Source organism: Malania oleifera, chromosome 12 (assembly GCF_029873635.1).
Source record: "Malania oleifera isolate guangnan ecotype guangnan chromosome 12, ASM2987363v1, whole genome shotgun sequence".
NCBI lineage: Eukaryota > Viridiplantae > Streptophyta > Magnoliopsida > Santalales > Ximeniaceae > Malania > Malania oleifera.
Window position 1 is genome coordinate 87,074,572 of NC_080428.1, and position 20,878 is coordinate 87,095,449.

Consider the following 20,878-nt stretch of genomic DNA (forward strand, 5'->3'; position numbering starts at 1 on the left):
CTACATAAAACTGTCAAATACAATTTTATTGTGTTGGATTTGAAAGTTAAAAAATGTGAACACAAACTAATATATATATATATAATGAAACTTTCCATGCCCATCCCTAATTCCTTGCATAGAGCTAAGTGATAGGCTGATCGGCTTATGCAAAATAAAAAATAAAAAGGTAAAAAATAAAATATGCCAATCCTTTGTGTAGGAACATGGATTACAACTTTTGCCTTGAACTTTTGTGAATTTCAACTAGGGAGATCTCAAATTTGAATTTATATTAGATTTGAATAAGGTATGATATAAAATTGTACAAATTATTTTGTAAATAAAATAATATTATTATGTTTTAAAAGTAATACAAAGTATTTCCAAAAGACCATATGCAAGAAAAAATAGATAAATTTACATTTAAAAATTTTATTTTAAATAAGTTAGTTAAGACTTGAACATAAAAAGATCTATTTAGATAAAAATAAAATAAATATAATGGTATCATAGATAACATAAATATAATGGCATTATAAATACTAAATAAAATATATATCCTAATTTAAAATAGGTATGTTCCTTAACAATTTCTATAATTATTATGAAATGACGGCATAAGCTTTTTTTCGCCAATTTACATGATCATGTATAATTTACACAATAATACTTAAATATTAATTTTTTTATCTTTAATGATGCATAAATATTAAAATTTAATATTTCCTATAGTGTTAATTAAAGCATAGATATTATACCATATCCTATATTTTAAAGATTTTTCTTGTACCAATGTTTATAGTGTCATGATACGACCTCATGTCTATTTTTGTATATTGTAGTTTTAAAGATATATATTTTTTATAAATAACTTTGAATATTCACACTTTAATATTTATAAATTAAATAATAAAAAATATGTTATTAATTTTCTTCATACATAAAACTATTAAGAATTATGAAAATATTTTACATCATATTGTCACATGCAATGCTGACCAGTAAAACACATACTTACAGTGCTTTTCTTTTGCCCTCTGTTTTTTGGTCCTAAAACTAGATAAATTAAAAGCACAAACAAAAAGGAAAATAAACAAAAGTAATTAGTTAATGAACACACGCATAGGAAACATCTTTAGATGCATAGCAGCCAGAGGAGACTCCCAAAACATGATCAACACAAACCTACCTAGTCCCATTTTGGCCAACAAATCAGCATATTGGTTTCTCTCATGTTCTATGCTCCGAGTTTGACAATGCAGTGATCGTGCTCATTTGCCAAGCTTAGAATCTGTACAAGTCAGTCACCTCAAGTGCTGATGAATTAGTATCATTCCAATGACTCCGTTGGACTGTGTTAGGGAATGCCGCACTCCACGGCAAAAATCAAGGAGCCAAAGCATGGCTGAAATCACGTAAATTTTCTTAAAGAGAAAAGTCAGCAAGTCATTTTATTTTGGAAAGGAGCGTACAGATTGATTTTCTTTTAATTACATGTTCCCCAATTCTTTTGTTAAAATCTCAATCCCAAATATCTTTGTAAATAATATACAAATTAGGAAAGTGGGTAATTATGGGGGATTTGATATTATTCAGTAGGAAATTGTTTCCTTGTATAGAATAGGTAATCGTATTATATATTGGATTGTACATATGAACAAAATAATGAAGAAAATATTTTTCAATTGTTTCTTCTTTCATGGTATCAGAGCTAGGGTTTCTTAAACCTAGCTAAACGATGGCTAACAGCAGAGGTTCTACCTCCTCTGCAAACATCACCGGTGACTCAGAGGCTACGTCCGGTGGGAGTACGAATGGACTGGATAACACAGTCTTTCCACTCTCATTGGAAAAACTAAACGGAAAAAATTTCCGTGAATGGGCTTAGTCCATGAAACTGGTGATTGAGGGAAAAGGGAAGCTTGGTTATCTTACCGGTGAGCGGAGGAAACCAGACCCTTCCAACGCTGTAGCCTTGCAAAAATGGAGGTCCAAAAACTCCATGGTCACGACTTGGCTCGTCAACTCGATGCAACCATCAATCGGAAAAATTTACTTGTTCTTGCCGACGGCGAAAGAAGTCTGGGAAGCCGTACGTGAGACGTACTCCGATGTCGAAACCTACTCACAAATCTTCGACATCAAGACCCGATTGTGGCAGAAGAGGCAAGTTGAGGGAGGTGTTACCGAGTATTTCATGGAGATGACTCATCTCTGGCAGGAGCTCGATCTGAGCATCGACGAGGAGTGGGAGTGCTCCGACGACTGCACGCGATACCGAAGGAGGCTAAAAAACGAGAGGGTCTTCGAGTTTCTTGCCAGCTTGAATCGAGAGCTCGACGACGTAAGGGGACAGATCCTTGGCTGGCGACCTCTCCCTTCAACCCGAGAAGTCTTCGCAGAGGTCAGGAGGGAAGAGAACAGGAGGCAGGTGATGTTGCGGCCTCAAAATGAATCCACTGGGCTGGACCTTCCTGTACTTGTATCTGCCCAAAAATTAGATGGGCTGACCGGATGCCTCAGCTCTTGTATTAAAAGGCCCAGGGAGACCTAGTCAACGACCGCAAAGAGGAAAAATATGGTGCGAACATTGCCAAAAAACAGGCCATTCAAAAAATACCTGCTGGGAGATTCATGGAAAACCGGCAGATTGGAAACCAAGACAATACCAAAAAAATCGTGGGTACCAGGCCAGCACTGACAAATCAATTGAAAGATCACAAGGAGAGCATAACAATACCTCGTCTAGCAGTGCATTCAGTCCTGAACAGTTGGATCAGTTATATAAGATGATTTCATCAATGCAAACATCGGGTCAGTCTTCCTCTGGTTCCCTAGCACCGAGGTAATCATCTGTCAGCTTTAAATACCACATCTTGTTACAAAACTCCATGGATAATTGATTCGGGTGCATCCGATCATATGACTGGGTCTTATCAATATTTTTCATCCTACTCACCATATGCTGGGAATTTGAGGGTAAAAATTGCAGATGACTCTCTCTCACCGGTTGCTGGAAAAGGAAGTATTCGTATATCTGATTCCTTAACTTTACAATCGGTCTTACATGTCCCCAAGTTATCTTGCAATTTGTTATCTATCGGTCAGTTAACAAAAGACTTGAATTGTTCTGCTAAATTTGTTTCCTCGCATTGTGTTTTTCAAGACCTATCATCGGGGAAGACGATTGACACTGCTAAAGCGTATGAGGGACTCTACTACTTTGAGGAGGCAAGTTTGAGTGAACTATGTAATACTGCAATTTGTGATTATGCATCTACTTCTAGAAATAGTGAACTTTTGTTATGACATTCACGGATGGGTCATCCTAATTTTCAATATTTAAAACGTTTGTTTCCTTCTCTTTGTTCAAATAAAATGGCTTCTAAGTTTCAATGTGAAGTATGTGAGTTTGCTAAACATTGTCGTACTTCTTTTCCATCATCCATATACAAACCATCTCGCCCATTTGCTATGTTTCATAGTGATGTATGGGGTCCCTCACGTTCCCTAAATCGCACAAATACAAAATGGTTTGTGACCTTTATCGATGACCATACTCGTCTTTGTTGGGTCTACTTACTGAAAGACAAAACTGAAGTCTGCTCCATTTTCATCAATTTTCATACCATGATTCATACACAGTTCCAAACTCATATTCAGATCCTACATACTGATAATGGTACGGAATATTTTAATATCATCCTGCGATCTTATCTTCAAGATAATGAGATGGTTCATCAAAGTTCATGTGTGGATACCCCTCAACAAAATGGGGTTGCTGAACGAAAAAATAGACATATACTTGAAGTAGCCTGGGCACTAATGTTTACTACCCACATGAAACATTATTTTTGGGGCGATGCCATCTTAACAGCCACACATCTCATTAATCGAATGCCAAGTTGAGCACTCTCATTTGTCACCCCTCTTCAGAAATTTCAGGAACACTTTCCTACCTCTCGACTCCCTTCCAGTCTCCCACTGAAAATTTTTGGTTGTACTGCTTTTGTTCATGTCCATGCACACCATCGCGATAAATTGGATCCTCGTGCCATTAAATGTGTCTTCCTTGGTTATTCACCTACCCAAAAAGGCTACAAATGTTATGACCCGATCTCAAAACGACTATTCGTTAGTCTTGATGTCACTTTCTTTGAAACCACTCCTTATTTCCCAAAGCCCTCTCTTCAGGGGGAGAAATGGAGTGAAGATCGGTTCTTTGATCTTTTTATTACTGAATCTGCGGTTACTCCAGTCACTCCATTCCTTGACCCATCTATTAAATCTTCCATTGCATTACTTCTCGACTTGCCAAACACAATTGAACACTTACCCTCAGGGGGAGATGCAGGAGAGCAAAACAACGCAGACATACTTGTTTACTCAAGAAAGCCGAAAACAAAGGAGAGGGAGAATCTCATACTTGAGGCACCAAGAGCGTTGGAACCGGTGACGGCTCCGAATAACCATGAGCCCTTGCCTTATCCTGATCTAGTAATTAAGTCTTCCTCTGATAATTCTGCACCTGATGATATCAATTTACCTATTGCAATCGGAAAACAAACCAGGTCATGTACTCAATACCCTTGATCGAAATACATGTCTTATAAAAGCTTGTCTGCAGGATATCGTGTGTTTGTCTCTAATCTTGACAGGATGAAAATGCCAAAAAACATTCAGGAAGCTCTAGAAATACCAGAATGGAGAGAGGCAGTCATGGAAGAAATGCGAGCCCTAGAAAAGAATGGAACTTGGAAGTTGACAGATCTACCGAAAGGGAAGAAGCCAGTGGGTTGTAAATGGGTCTTCACAGTGAAATATAAATCTGATGGAACAGTTGAAAGATATAAAGCTAGACTTGTTGCAAAAGGCTTTACACAGACCTACGACATTGACTATACTGAGACATTTGCACCAGTAGCAAACTTAAATACAGTTCAGGTTCTCTTGTCCCTGGCAGCCAATTTAGATTGGCCACTACAACAACTTGATATTAAAAATGCTTTCTTAAATGGAGAATTAGAAGAGAAAGTTTACATGACTATACCACTAGGATTCAGTAGAACAAGTGAAGAAAACAGAGTATGTAAACTAAAGAAATCGTTATATTGCCTCAAACAATCTCTTAGAGCGTGGTTCAATAGATTTGCAAAGGTACTAAAGAATCAAGGGTATCGACAAGGGCAATCAAACCATACACTATTCTTTCAACAGTCTGAAGGAGGTAAGAGAACAATTCTAATAGTGTATGTTGATGATATAATCCTTACTGGTGATGATATTGTAGAAATGGAGAGATTGAAGAAGGTTCTGGCTACTGAATTTGAAATTAAAGACTTGGGATAGATGCGGTATTTTTTGGGCATGGAAGTGGCAAGAATGAAAAAGGGAATTAGTGTTTCTCAACGAAAGTATGTTACCGACCTCCTAGTTGAAACTGGCATGCTAGGATGCAAACCCAGCGAAACCCCGATAGAAACAGTAAAGAGGGTTGAAGATTGTGGAAAACCAGTAGAAAAGGAGAGGTATCAGAGATTGGTTGGCAAGCTGATCTACCTATCACATACTAGACCAGATGTTGCATTTGCAGTCAGTGTAGTAAGTCAACACATGCATTCACCAAAGGAAGTTCACTTAGATGCTGTATACAAGATCCTTAGATATCTCAAGGGATTCCCGGGAAGAGGACTCTTCTTTAAGAAATGTGAAAGCAAGGAAGTAGAGATCTTTACAGATGCAGATTGGGCAGGATCAATGGAAGATAGAAGGTCCACCACAGGATATTGTACATTCGTCTGGGGAAATCTCGTAACTTGGAGAAGCAAAAAATAGAATGTGGTGGCTCGTAGTAGTGCTGAAGTTGAATTCAGGGCAATCGCTCAAGGGATTTGTGAAGGATTGTGGTTATGAAAACTATTGGAGGAATTACGGGTACCGGTGAACCTTCCTATCAAACTCTATAGTGAGAATAAGGCAGCTATTAGCATCTATCTTAATCTAGTTCAACATGACAAGACTAAACATGTGGAGGTAAACAGACACTTCATCAAAGAAAAAATTGAAGAAGGAATTATATGTATGACTTATGTATCAACCAAGGAACAAACTGCAGATATTCTCACTAAAGGGTTGGGACGACAAAGCTTTGATGATCTTATTAGCAAGTTGGAGATGATTAATACTTATGATCCAACTTGAGGGGGAGTGTTAAAATCTCAATCCTGAATATCTTTGTAAATAATATACAAATTAGGAAAGTGGGTAATTATGGGGTATTTGATATTATTTAGTAAGAGATTGTTTCCTTATTTAGTATAGGTAATCGTATTATATATTGGATTGTACATATGAACAAAATAATGAAGAAAATATTTTTAAATCGTTTCTTCTTTCCTTTTTGTATAAATAGGGGATTGTACAAAGATTGAATATGCATCAATAGCAACTTATTCTTTGCTATCTTTAATCTTTATTTTCCTCTCATTTCCTTTTGCTCTAGTTTTATCATGGTATCAGAGCAAATTGATCCTTGAGAGCTGCAATTCTTGTTTGAGGATAATTCTCCTTAGGTTCTATCCATCTGTATTTGAATATCACAAAGTAGAGTGTTTTATTTTTATTTTTTTTAATCATCTTCTCTCACATCAATGTTACTGTCAAACATTGAGTGTGAGTTTTATTTTTCAAAATTCTGTTGCTCTTGATTGTTGGATTATCCTAATGATATTTCTTTTCCACTAGGTTCAATCAACCTATCCAATCAACCTATCCAATTTAATTTCTGTTTTCATTGGACATTATATCGAATAGTTGAGATGCACAACCTGCACATTCTATTTCTGTTCAAAGGTTGAAGAAGATTATATTTGGGCCTATTTTCCTAGGCTTCATACAATTCTATTTTCAAAGGCCCAATCCAAAGTGGGTTTTTTTTTTTCCCGGGCCGGATTCTTTCTCTTTACAAATTTTGATTTGAAGTCCAAACCCACTTGCCATATTAGACCCACATCACAGGTCCAGACCACACCCCAGGTTCAACTCGGTTTGTATTTCAAAAAAAGAAAAAAGAAAAAAGGAAGAGGTTCATTTTTTATGGCTAAAAAGGCAACCAAGGTGGGAAAATATGATGATCCCAATCATCACTTATGTCTCTCACAATCAGATCACCTTGGACTGATTTTAGTTTCTCCATTGCTCATGGAGGACAATTATTCCACATGGAGCCGTGCTATGATTCTCACACTCCAAGCGAAGAACAAAATCTGCTTCATTGATAGCATGCTAGCTCCACCATCTTTTGTATCCTTGGAATATTCACAATGGAGATGATGCAATATTATGGTAATTTCTTGGTTTCTCAATTCCATTGTGAAAGAGATTTGTAATAGTGTGATCTATTGTGAAACTACCTATGACATATGGGACAATATGAAAAATCGATACTCTCGAGTCAATGGCCCCGCCTATACAAGCTTAAACAAGATATTACTAATCTTGTTCAAGGATTTTTATCAGTTAGTACATACTTTGCCAAATTGAAGAGTTTGTGGGATGAGTTATGCGCAGTTCAAGGAACGTCTACCTGCACCTATTGCGCATGCAAGGAGATTCTCACGCAACAAGAACTAGATCATGTCTCAAAGTTTTTGATAGGGCTCAATGATTCCTACACTGTAATCCGTAGTCAATACTTCTGATTGATCCACTTCCTACTCTCAACTGCACGTATGCCTTTGTGCTTCAAGAAGAACGCCATCGCAGCATTTTTTCTCCACTATCCATTGAAGGCATTGCTTTGGCCACTACCAACTATTAGCCACGAAAGGAAGGACACCCCGGTTCACCAATGAAATCTCTCAACTATACTCATTATGGCAAAGAAGGTCATACTGTAGATTGATGCTACCGCATCCATGGCTTCCCTCTAGGGCCCTGTAACTCTAAACCCAATCAAGGTCCCAAGCATAGTGTTCATCAGGCTTCTTCAAATCCATCTACTAGCAACCTTCATTTTACTCCTGAACAATGTCAGTAGCTTTTGGCCATTCTCAACAACTCAGTTCCCTCTTAACCCATGGCACACCAAGTAGGTAGTGTCTTATCTTCATTGTTAGGTAAGTCCTATAATGATCTCTTATGGATTCTTGAAAATGGCGTAACTGATCATATGGTTTGCTCACTCATTGCACTCACCCAATCTTTCCTAGTACGTGGTCCACCTGTTCAATTATCGGATGGATCTCATGCCATCGTCACTTATATTGGATCAGTTCACTTTTCTTCCAATCTTATTTTAACAATGTCCTTTGCGTCCTGACTTTTCATTTCAACTTAATTTCTGTCCGTAAATTATGCAAAATCCATCATTGTCTCATTATTTTTTCTTTTGATTTTTATTTCATTTAGGACCTACGCTTGATGAAGATGATTGGGATGGGAACTGAGCGGGACAACTTATACCACTTCACCAACGCTAGGAATGCTTATCGTCAGGTGGCTATTCCATATCCACTTCCCAACTTTGGCATCGTCGTTTGGGTCATTTATCAAATAAAAATTTGTCTTTTCTTTCCGATAAATTCGCATAAATTTGTAGTTCTAATTTAGAATCATGTTTAATTTGTTCATTGGCCAAACAGACTCGTGTACCTTTTCCATTTAGTTTCATTTCTTCTCTTAAACCTTTTGACTTGTTGCATATTGACATTTGTGGGAGCCATCGTGTCCTTTCCACTATTGGTGCACATTATTTTGTCACCATTGTTGATGACTATACTTGTTGTACCTGGGTTTCCTTAATGTGCCACAAATCTGACACCTGCTCTCTCTTGCAATCGCTCATTCACCTTATCAAAAATCAATTCTCCACCACCATTAAAAATCATCCGAAGTGATAATGGGCTTAAGTTTGACATGCCCTCATTCTATGCTCCCAAAGGCATTATACATCAAACTAGTTGCGTCAACACTCCCCAACAAAGTGGAGTAGTTGAACGTAAACATCGTCACCTTGTTAATGTTTCCCGTGCATTAATTTTTCAAGCCCATATGCCTAAACACTTTTGGGGGGATGTCATTCTTACTGCAACTTATCTCATTAACTAAACCCCTTCTCCTGTTTTAGGTAGTTTGCCTCTTTATAAAAGATTGCATAATGTCAAACCTACATTTAGCCATCTACGAGTCTTTGGATGCTCATGCTTTGCTTCCTCTCACTGGCAAAACCCATCTAAGTTCAATCCCAGAGCAACTCAATGTGCTTTTCTTGGTTATCCATATGGTCAAAAGGGCTACTGACTTTATAACCTTGCAACACACAAAATATTTGTGTCTAGAGATGTTGTCTTTCATGAAGATTCCTTCCCCTTTGCATCATTTACTCTCGAACCCATGGAACACATCCTACCTTGTACTATTCATTCTATTGACAACATCACTGACATTCAACCTTCGTCACGATCTTCACCACCTCCCTCTCCTCCAGACTCTTCTAATCCTTTACCCTCTTTTCCACCATCCCGACGATCCAGTCGTCCTACTTAGCCACCGACATACTTGCAAGATTTTCATGTGGAACAGGTTCTGCCATCTCGGCCTACTTAATCATCTGGCTCCGCAATGGTCCTTTCTTTAGGTAACCCTTATTCTCTCACTGATTTTTTCTATCTTATTCTTGCTTATCTCCTTCTCACTGTGCTTTCATCACAGCCCTCTCTTTTGCCAAAGAACCACAATCATTTTTTCAGGCCATGATAGATCCCCACTAGTGTACTGCCTTGCGTGCAGAAATTGATGCTATCGAGTTTAACATCACTTGACACCTCACTCCTCTTCCTTCTAGTAAGAAACTCATTGGCTGCAAATGGGTATACAAGATCAAATACAACCCTGATGGATCCATTGAACGATACAAGGCTTGCCTAGATGCCAAAGGCTACAGTCAACAAGAAAGCATTAACTACACTGAGATATTTGCTTCGGTTGCTAAAATGACCATTGTCTGTACCATTTTGGCTTTTGCTTCCGCTCGCAATTGGCACATCCATCAACTCGATGTGAATAATGCTTTTCTCTATGACGACCTTGATGAAGAAGTCTATATGCAACTTCCCTCGGGATTCAGACAAAAGGGAAAGACTAGAGTTTGTAAGCTCATGAAGTCTCTGTATGGTCTTAAACAAGCTTCAAGGCAATGGTATGCCAAACTTTCATCCACTCGCATTGATGCAGGATACAAACAATCCAATGCATACCTAAGCAATCATTTCAAATTCAAATATCTTGGAATTCTCAAATATTTTCTAGGAATCGAAGTTGTCACGACCCCAAATTTCTGCTATATTTTTTTTTTCACATAATAATAATAATAATCATACTCTGATACCATAAAAAGTAAACAAAGTCAACCCAGACCCCATAGGTACCAGGAATTCACCTGTTTATACATACTTGTCAACTAAGCTGCAGAAACCATGTTATACTTAAACTTATACACAATACCTGTGTCTTACTGTTTCCATATATACACATATACCTCCCAAAAAGGACCACAAATCCTAGAGTCAAATAAATCAATAAAAATCCGTTGTGATCCTGACTGGACTACTTACCCTACAACCGGGACGATACCAACGGACTCCTCTATCTCGGAGCTTGCTCCACTTGTTTGTTAGGGTTTCCTGAAATGTTTGTAATGCTAGGGTGAGACACCTCTCAGTAAGGGAAAGAGACTAATATCAGTGTGTGACAACATGAGTATTATTATGTTATAAACATATACTGTACATGATAATCTGCATTTGATAAGTAAGGAAACTCTGTACATAGCTGAACTTGCATTTGACTAAAAAGTATTCCTAGGGTCTCCACCCAAAAATCCATCTGACCCTAGTTCATCCACTTACCCTATAGACAGGGTAGCTCAAACCACTTCTACTGTTGCGGGGCTCTATCCGCCCTCCTACCTGGATTTCTTGAAATGTTTGTAATGTTGGGGTGAGACACCTCTTAGTAAGAGAGATAAACTAATATCTGTGTGTGACAACATGTGTATTTTTCGTGATATACATATAAACAGTACATAATTCATAACTAGTATAACAGTTGTATCATATAGCATAAAACATGGTTTATCATTACATAGCGTATTAAACTAAATTTCTGAACTGAAAAATCATTTCATATAATCATATTATACGTAACTTATTACTCAGGATAGATAGTTAGTTAGCTATCGTCATGTCTTACCCCCCATATGATAGGATTGGTGGGACCTAGCAATGGTTGGCCGACCATGCTAAATCAAACATAAGTTTGTAAGTACGATGAGCCTATTCCACCTGTGCCGGTCTACCAGGGGAACTACGACACTCCCATAAAGTCACATCAGTTGCCATCTCCCACACTCTATATAAGATGTGTGGTAGCACTAACATATTCATAATCATAAACATATAACTACGGTACCGTTCTTCATAAAACTGAACTAAGCTATCAGGGTTCTGATAATATATAATACATTCCATATTAAAACATAACTGTATCATATTTCAGAGTAATATCTGACGTAAACATATTTCATTATTTCTTACATATCATACTTGATCACGGCATCAACGCCGGCATAATTCATAACATAATCATGGTATTTACGTCGGCATATTTCATAACATAAGATTCACGACATTTACGCCGACATATTTCATAACGTAAATCATGACATTTACACCGGCATAATTCATAACGTAATAAACATGATTCTTGCATTATTTAACATATTCTTAAAATATAGCTCTCGTACTGTTTTAGGATTTTCCTGAAAATTGCCATAACATACTTATCTAGGAAAACTCATAATATTTCAACATAGCATAATTTTCATGAAAATAATGTACTCATGCCACACAAATGTACATAACCTTATAAACTCATAATTAATTCTGAAATCATATTTACATATAAAACGTATTAAAATAATTTCCCTATTCAACAGCAGTATTCTCAAACATAGTTCCAAATCATACATATTTTCCCGAAGCTAAATGCTGTTTAATTCATAGTAATTTGATGGAAAATACTGTGAAGCCCACAAAATACTCCAAATTTATACATGTGTGTTCCCCAGCACAACACCCTAAAATTGCATTTTTCCCAACCAAACTTCAGTATAATAAGTATTTTTCCTAGTCCATCAACACCAGATAACTTATAAAGCCTAAAATAACTAACTTATCCAAATTTTATGGTACCCAAGTTGGCTTAAGCAACGAACTACTCCAGTAGATTTGAATAGAATCTTCCCAATAGTAGCGTGGTGGCTTCCGATTGTCGAGCCGACGAAGGACGAAGCCAGAAACTTAGAGAGAAGGAGGGGGAGACGTTTTAGAGAGAGAGAGAGAGAGAGAGTGTTTCCTAAAGAATTTTCACGCTGAAATCCCAAGGTTTGCATACTTATACAACACAGATTCGTCGACGAGACACATCACCTCATTGATGAGTCCATGAAGAGAGTTTGTCGATGAACACTTACTCATCGTCGACGAGTTTCAGGCTCTGAAAACAGTCCTCTTGGTAATTTCTTGTCGACGAAACACGCGTCCCTGTCGACGAGTCCAAGAGGCCTGCTCGTTGATGATCACTCTGCACTCGTTGACGAGACCTTGCTGATTGTTTTTCTTTCCTTCTTTTATTATTTAATTACTATAACTCTTCGGGTCTCTACACAACTTGGCAAATACCTAAAGAATTTTGATAAGCTCATCGTTGTTTTTCATGCTTTGATGAGGAGAAATAGAAGCACGAACCACATAATAGCTGTTACCAAAAGTAATGGTGAACAGACAATATCCCAACAATAGGTTGTTGAAGAATTCCTAAGATATTATAAGGAGATGCTGGGTTGTGATAGCGAAACTGATCATGTTGACCCGAGAATTGTAGCAAAAGGAACGTCTCTGAATGATGATCAGAGGGCCCTAATGATTTCTCCCATTTTAGATGAAGAAATAAAGGCAGCATTGTTTGATATTGACGATATGAAATCTCCAGGCCCTGTTGGTTACACAACCTATTTTTTAAAAAAAATCATGGGGCATCATTGGGAAGGAATTCACTCTGGCTGTCAAAGAGTTTTTTCTTACAGGCAAACTATTGAAGCAGATAAACCATATTGCTATTGCTCTGATCCCAAAATCTTGTCATGTTGCTACAGTGCAAGAGTACAGACCCATTGCTTGCTGTAATGTTTATGTATAAAGTTATAACAAAAGTGATAGCTGCCAGAATTAAACCATGTCTTGTGGACATTGTCAATCCTGCTCAATCTGCTTTTGATCAATAATGAAGCATGGTTGAAAACATCTATCTAGTTCAGGAAATTGTGAGGAAGTATGCAAGAAAAAGAATATCTTCAAGATGCATGATGAAAATTGATATAAAAAAGGCTCATGATTCTTTATCTTGGAAATTTTTTAAGGAAATGCTGGAGCTTCTAAAATTCTCAACAACAATGGTAGGCTGGATTATGGAGTGTGTTACTTTCACTTCATATTCTCTTTTTATAAATGGGGGATTTCATGGTTTTTTTTAAGGCAAGAAAGGTTTTAGACAAGGAGACCCTTTATCTCCTTTGTTATTTGTTATCTGTATGGAATACTTATCAAGATTGTTGTCAACACTTGAGGAAAACCCTGAGTTTAGATATCATCCAAGATGTGATCAACTGAAAATCACTCATCTTGCTTTTGCAGATGACTTGATTTTTTTTTCAAGAGGTGATCCCAGTTCTGTTAGACTATTGATGAGTTGCTTAGAAAAATTTTCAGTCAGTTTTGGACTATATGCTAATAATCAGAAATCCAATTACCTACTGTTTGCTGGTATTAAAGCTCAAGACTTGGAGGTTATTAGAAGTCTCACAGGGTTTCAAGATGGAGATCTTCCCTTCAAATATTTGGGGATCCCTTTGGTGGCTTCTAGACTGACTATGATGCACTACTCTCCTTTGATAAACAGAATTTCTAACCTACTTAGTGGATGGCCTGGACATACTATTTCATATGCTAGTAAGTTGGAGCTGATAAATTTTGTTATTTAAGGAGTTGAATGTTTTTGGCTTGCTATATTCACTCTTCCTGCCTCAGTGTTGGAGCATGTAGTGAAACTATGTAAAAATTTTTTGTGGGGAGGTAGGAAAAAGCCACTTGTGGCCTGGAAGGAGATAGGTCTACCAAAAACAGGAGGAGGCCTTGGGGCGTTTGGTTTAAAAATTTGGAATAAGGCTTTATTATCAAGGGCCCTGTGGAATGTTCATGAGAAAAAGAATTCCCTTTGGTCTAAATGGGTAAATCAATTCTATTTGAAGGATGCTAGCATTTGGGATGTGGTTCCCAAACATGATGACTCTCCTCTGTTTAAAAAGATCATTGACATTAAAAACGAGTTCTTACAAGTTTGTGGGGGTCAAGATGCAGCAGTGAGGATTATTAATCAATGGGTATTGGAGGGGCAGATCTCCCCCTCAGATATCTACAATTTCTGGAGAAATAAAGGTAGTAGAGTTGCATGGCATAAGGAGATATGGAAGTGTAGGAGTTTACCTAAACATGCATTTACCTTGTGGTTGGGTATAAAGGGGGAGTTGTCACTCTTGATAAACTGGAAGGGGATGGAGTAGATAAAAACTGTGTTTTCTGCAGTGATGAAATTGAAACTTTAGACCACCTATTCTTTAAATGCAGGATAACCAAACAAGTGTGGGATACAATCAGATCTTGGCTGAGGATAACGAGGAATATGACTACATTGAAAGCAGCTCTGAAATGGCTACACAAGGAAGCAAAAGGTACAGGTATAAATTCTAATGGTAAAAAGATTTGTGTGGCGGCTACTGTCTACCTCCTATGGCATTTCATAAATAAAAAGAAGTTTGAAGGCAAAGGAATAGAACCAGATTGCTTGGTGAAGATAATCCAGACACAAACATATAGAATTGTATATGACAAATATGATTTGTACTTAGATTTATAAGCTCTACTAGGCTTGTAGATTTGATAATTTCTTATGATCTATGTTTTTGGTAAAAAGGTTTTGTTAAAGGAAGTCATGTTGGCTTGCCTTTTGAATGTAATGTTTTGTATCTTAGATAGGGACTTAGTTTTCCACTCTCCTGGGTATGCCCAGTGTAAATTGTACATATCCATTTGATCAATATATTTATCATTTACTGATAAAAAAAAAAAATTGAACCCTAAATCATCATATAAAATACTTTACATTCATCAAGTTGAACTCTAAATCATCATATACTCAAAATTTGTTTAGATTATACTCGATGTGAAATCATAATAAACTCTCTCGTTTAATTATTTTAAGGCATTTTCAACGAGCCCCACACTACTTTGCCAATTACATGACAATATCTTTAATACAACTTTGATAACTGATAATAAATATTATAATCAAGGTTGAACTCGATTTATAAACCCATTTTGATTATCAAAGGGTCATTTGATATTCTTATCAAAAATTAAAATAAAGAAAAATAGACATGAGAACTAAAAATCAGAAATAAAAACTAAAAATCGAAAACTTGCAAAATATTTGGTCATTTCTAAAATTAAAAAAATTAAAATTTTGATTAAACAAATGCACATTTTTGTTCTTAAATCAAATAATAATGGTAAACATGATTTAAATAGTAAAAATAAAAAGCAGTAAAAATTTAAAAACTATAATAAAAATAAAATTATTATGTTGGTTTACTTAATTATTACATTTCAAAATTTACTTTACAAAAATAATCTAATTGGACATTACAATTGAAATAATTTGAAAACATTTTGTAAATAATTTTTATTATTTTTAATTTTTTTGAAATTTTATAAATATTTTTATTTTAATTATATTTACAATTTATATAATATTTTATGTTAATTATAACTAAAAATATGAATAAAAAAAAAATTAATTGCAGTTGGGGATCGGCGTCGCACTGGCCAACCAATATTAATCGAAACTCTAAAAGAGTCCTGGCGGTGCTTCCGAGAAGTCATTGGCTAGTTTTCTGTTATCCTTTCGAGAATCCAAACAGAGCCTCCGTGGACCTCCTCGGCAAGCCCATAGTTTTCACTGTAATAGCTCTAATCCTCTCGCTTCTCACTGTGAAATGGCTCGCCAAGAAATTGCAGGAAAAGCCAAAGATGGAGAAGAAGCAGGAGAAATACCATCCCGTTGGTGGCACCATCTTCAATTAGTTGCTTAATTTCAATAGGCTGCACCACTACATGACTGATCTTGCTCGGAAACACAGGACTTACCGGCTGCTCAGTCCTTTCAGGAGTGAGATTTATACGGCAGACCCCGCAAATGTTGAGTACATGCTTAAAACTAACTTTGAAAACTATGGCAAGGTATTCTCCCTTATTCCAAATTCTCTTTTTTTTTTTTTTTGTATGATTTATTTATTGTATTGATAATCCGAGCTCAATTCTCAACCCGGAATATTGTGAATTCTATAGGAAAAAAATTTCACCTTTCGGGGTTTTCTCAAATTGGATCATTTGGAAAATCGCTATTCAATATGGGGTTTAAAGCAAATCAATTGACCTTTCTAGCCTTGAAAAATTCGAAACTTGAGCAGCGGCTTGATTCATTTCAGAGCTTCACCAATTTCGATCCCATGTTCAAACCTCAGCATTTCAACGGTACTCTACATTTACATCCTGTATGGTTTGCAGAATGAAATTGAATAGAAAAGGAGTGAAATAAAAATTTGAATGAAGAGTGTGAAGAAATCAAATGATAAATATGATTATATTTATTCTATTCTATTTTGAAATTTTTTGGGAAGAACGGAAATTTAAATAGAACCCAAGTTGGGAGTACTAGCTGTTTCAAACTTTATGCAGGGATGGCATAACTATGCGATTTTGAAGGATCTACTAGGCGATGATATTTTCACAGTTGATGGTGATAAGTGGCGACAACAGAGGAAAATATCAAGCAATGAGTTCTCCACAAAAGTATTGAGGGACTTTAGCAGTGTAGTTTTCAGAAAAAATGCCGCAAAACTTGCTTATATAATATCTGAAGCTGCAAATGCCAACCAGACAATGGATATTCAAGTGAGTTTGCACTGCTCCAACTTGAGACAAAATCCATTTGATTTGGCAGAAAACGTAATTAACCACATGAATAACATGATCAATGCAGGACCTATTCATGAAATCGACTTTAGATTCAGTATTTAAAGTTGCATTTGGAGTTTAACTAGACAGCATGTGCGGATCAAGTGAAGAAGGTGTGAGATTTAGTGAGGCTTTCGATCACTCGAGTGCACTGACCCTTCGGCGATATGTTGATGTCTCCTGGAAGATTAAAAGATTTTTGAACATTGGGTCAGAAGCCATGTTAAGGGAAAATATCGAAATTATTGACAATTTTGTATACAAGCTAACCCATTTGAAGACTGAGAAGATACAGAAATCACAAGATGATTCTTCTGTGAGTAAATTACTTTTAACTGCAATTCAGAAGATGAATTTCAAGTCCTTTTATCTTTATTTTTTCTCCAATAAGCAATGGATTTCAGACCTTAGCTCTAGAATGGTGCGAATTTGGGCTGAACTCCAAACATTTATTTTCGCAATATATGGTATATAAGCTTCTATGATCAACCAAATGTACTGCATATTCTTAATCGTTTTATGGTGTTACAGATGAAGAAAGAAGACATTTTATCAAGATTCCTGCAATTAACAGAGACTGATCCAAAATACCTACGAGATATTATTCTCAATTTCATAATTGCTGGCAAGGATACAACAGCAGCCACTCTTTACTGGTTTATTTACATGCTCTGCAAGCTTCCTGTTGTGCAGGAAAAGGTTGCACAAGAAATAAAAGCGCTGACAAATATGAAAGGAACTCCGGCATACACAGAGTTCGCAACGAGTATAAGTGAAGAAGCTCTAGAAAAGATGCAATATCTCCATGCGGCCTTGACTGAGACACTCAGACTCTATCCTGCAATTCCTGTGGTAAGTGAAATTTTCTGCTACTACAGTACTTTATTTTTAGGAGGAACTGGTACAAATCTTTATAGGTCATTTATACGTGAACTTGGTCATTCATGCAATTTTTTGTTAATATGACCTCTCTTTAAAACCACCAAATGGCATGAACTTGAACAAAAATCTATTTCTAAAGTCTAGCATTATACATAGGTAGTGTTTGGGGGCATGAATTTCAGGATTTGAATCTGAATTTTGTTAGGATTTGAAGAAACTAAATACAATTTTTTACTAGATTTTGCCCGAATCCACACAGATACAAAGCCCCCAAAAGCAGCGAATAAGTTTTTTATCAAGAAGAAATAACCTGAATTTTTTGATTAGTTTGATATTTGGTGGATTAATTTAAGGATGAAATGCTTCAAGGTCATAATAGTTTTAATGAATAAAATGTGCGCCATTTTCCTCGGTGACACTTCTTTCAATTCATATCTCATAATTCTTACAAACTACACTAAAAAATTGCCATATTTTGATGTTAATACTCCATAAAAGTTCTACATTCCTAGTTGATTCTAAAATTTTGAATCATTTCCTTCGTGGGAAGAATCCCAAGTCTCAAATATCTACAATGTGGTTGCAGGATGCAAAGATCTGCTTTTCAGACGATACCTTGCCAGATGGGTTCACTGTGAGGAAAGGTGATATGATGTCTTACCAACCATATGCAATGGGCAGGATGAGATTCATATGAGGAGATGATGCAGAAGATTTTCGACCAGAAAGATGGCTCAATGGAGATGGTGTTTTCCAGCAAGAGAGCCCTTTTAAATTCACAGCTTTCCAGGTTAGCACAATATACATGCATGTGCATATGCCGATATGCGCATGCTGTTCCTCAAGAATTTCTAGAACTGTTCATTACATTTATATTATTCTTCCCCTACATTAATGCCATCCTACCTTCAAACTAACTACAGTTTGAGAAATGGCTATACTCTGGTCGTTGAATAAACTAAGCAAAGTTCTTGCTGGTGAACAGGCGGGCCCGCGTTTATGTTTGGGAAAACAATTTGCGTATAGGCACATGAAAATCTTCTCAGCTGTTTTGTTAAGCTGTTTCATGTTCGAACTCGCCAATGAAGAGAAAGCTGTCAATTACAGGACAATGATTAATCTTCACGTTGATGGTGGCCTCCATGTTAGCGCCTTCCACAGGCCTACGAAAACCCCATAGGTTGTTAACATCTCACCTGCATAGGTTGGTTATGGATTCATGTATACCAGTATGATAAAACTAGAGTAAAAGGAAGCGAGAGGGAAATAAAGAATAAATTATAGTAAAGAATAAGTTGCTATTGTTGTATATTCAATCTTTGAACAACTCCCTATTTATACAAAGAAATGGGGAACATGTAATTAAAAAATAAATAAATATGTATGCTCCTTTCCAAAATAAAATGATCTGCTGACTTTTCTTTTTAGGAAAATTTACGTGATTTTAGTCGTGTTTGGTTCCTTGAATTTTGCCGTGGAGTACGGCATTCCTCCACTCCCCTTCAAGTTGGCATGGATATTTATGACACCCAACTTGCTGAGTAAATAATTAAATTGTGTGAATCCAAGAGTTTTGGTAAAAAGATCAGTAGGTTGTTGGCTTGTATGCATGCAGACTATTTGGATGATGCCACTTCAGAGTTTTTCTTGAACCACATGACAGTTATGTCGATATGCTTGGTTCGTTCATGGGAAACTGGATTTGAAGCTGTGTATAGTGGCCTTGTTGTCACAATACAAATTGATTGGTTGAGAATGCATTACTTCAAGATCGAAGAGTAGAGACTTTAGCCAAGTAACCTCACAATATGTGGAGGCGATAGACCTATATTCTACTTCGGCTGAGGAGCGTGAAACTGTTATTTGTTTTTTGGTCTTCTAGGAAATGGGTAATATTCTGAGTAGGATGCAATACCCCCGATCGTATGGTGTCCCTGCATTGTGCCCAATTTGCATCACAGTATGCGTAAAGTTGAATTTCACTAAAAGCAGATAAAAAAATTCCTTGACCTGAGGTTTTCTTAAGGTATTGTAAGACCCTATTTGCTGAACTCAAGTGTGGTATTCGTGGCTTGTCCATAAGCTGACTTAGTACATGCATTGAATAAGCCAAGTCGGGTCTTGTGATTGTTAGATAAATTAATCTTCCAACAAGTCGCCTATATGACGAAGGATTTGAGATAAGTTTTCCATCACTTTCGTTGAGTGTAAGATTTTAATCCATGGGAAAGTTTCCAAGTTTAGCTCGAAGGAAGCCTACATCGTCTAATATCTTGAGTGCATACTTCCTTTAAGATAAAAATATTCCTTTGGCTGAACGAACCACTTCTATAGAGACCCGGAAAAAAATTAATTTATGAAAGTAATAAAGGAAAAGAAGAGAAAGAAATTATATAAAGGGGCATCGGCAGGAATTCATCGACGAACCTAGGGTCTTCGTCGACGAACGTCCTTCTAGATCTCATCAATGAAGTACATGCGTCTTGTCGACGATGAGATACCAAGAGGGAAAAAAAATTTAGACCCTAAAACATTCATTGATGAGCTCATCGGTTTCATTGACGAACTTCCTTCTTTGTTCGATGAGTCCACGTGTCTCATCGACGAAGCCACGTGGACAACTTCCTATATATGGTCAAAAATTAGATTTTTGGCGAGAATTTCATTCCTCTCTCATTTTCTATAAAGACTCGGAAAATTAAAATGAATGAAATAATTAGGAAAAATAATAAATGAGCAGACAAAAGGAATAGTATGAAAAAAAAAATAATAAAATAAAATAAAATAAAATAAAATATTATTAATTAATTAATTATTAGTTAATT

General features: G+C 36.5%; 2 pseudogenes; both read left to right on the forward strand.

Annotated features, from left to right (window-relative positions):
* LOC131145023 (uncharacterized) overlaps nucleotides 1-15,237 on the forward strand; it is a 30,348-nt pseudogene extending 15,111 nt beyond the window's left edge.
* LOC131145022 (cytochrome P450 704C1-like) lies at nucleotides 8,438-19,457 on the forward strand (annotated as a pseudogene).
* The last annotated feature ends 1,421 nt before the right edge of the window (nucleotides 19,458-20,878 follow it).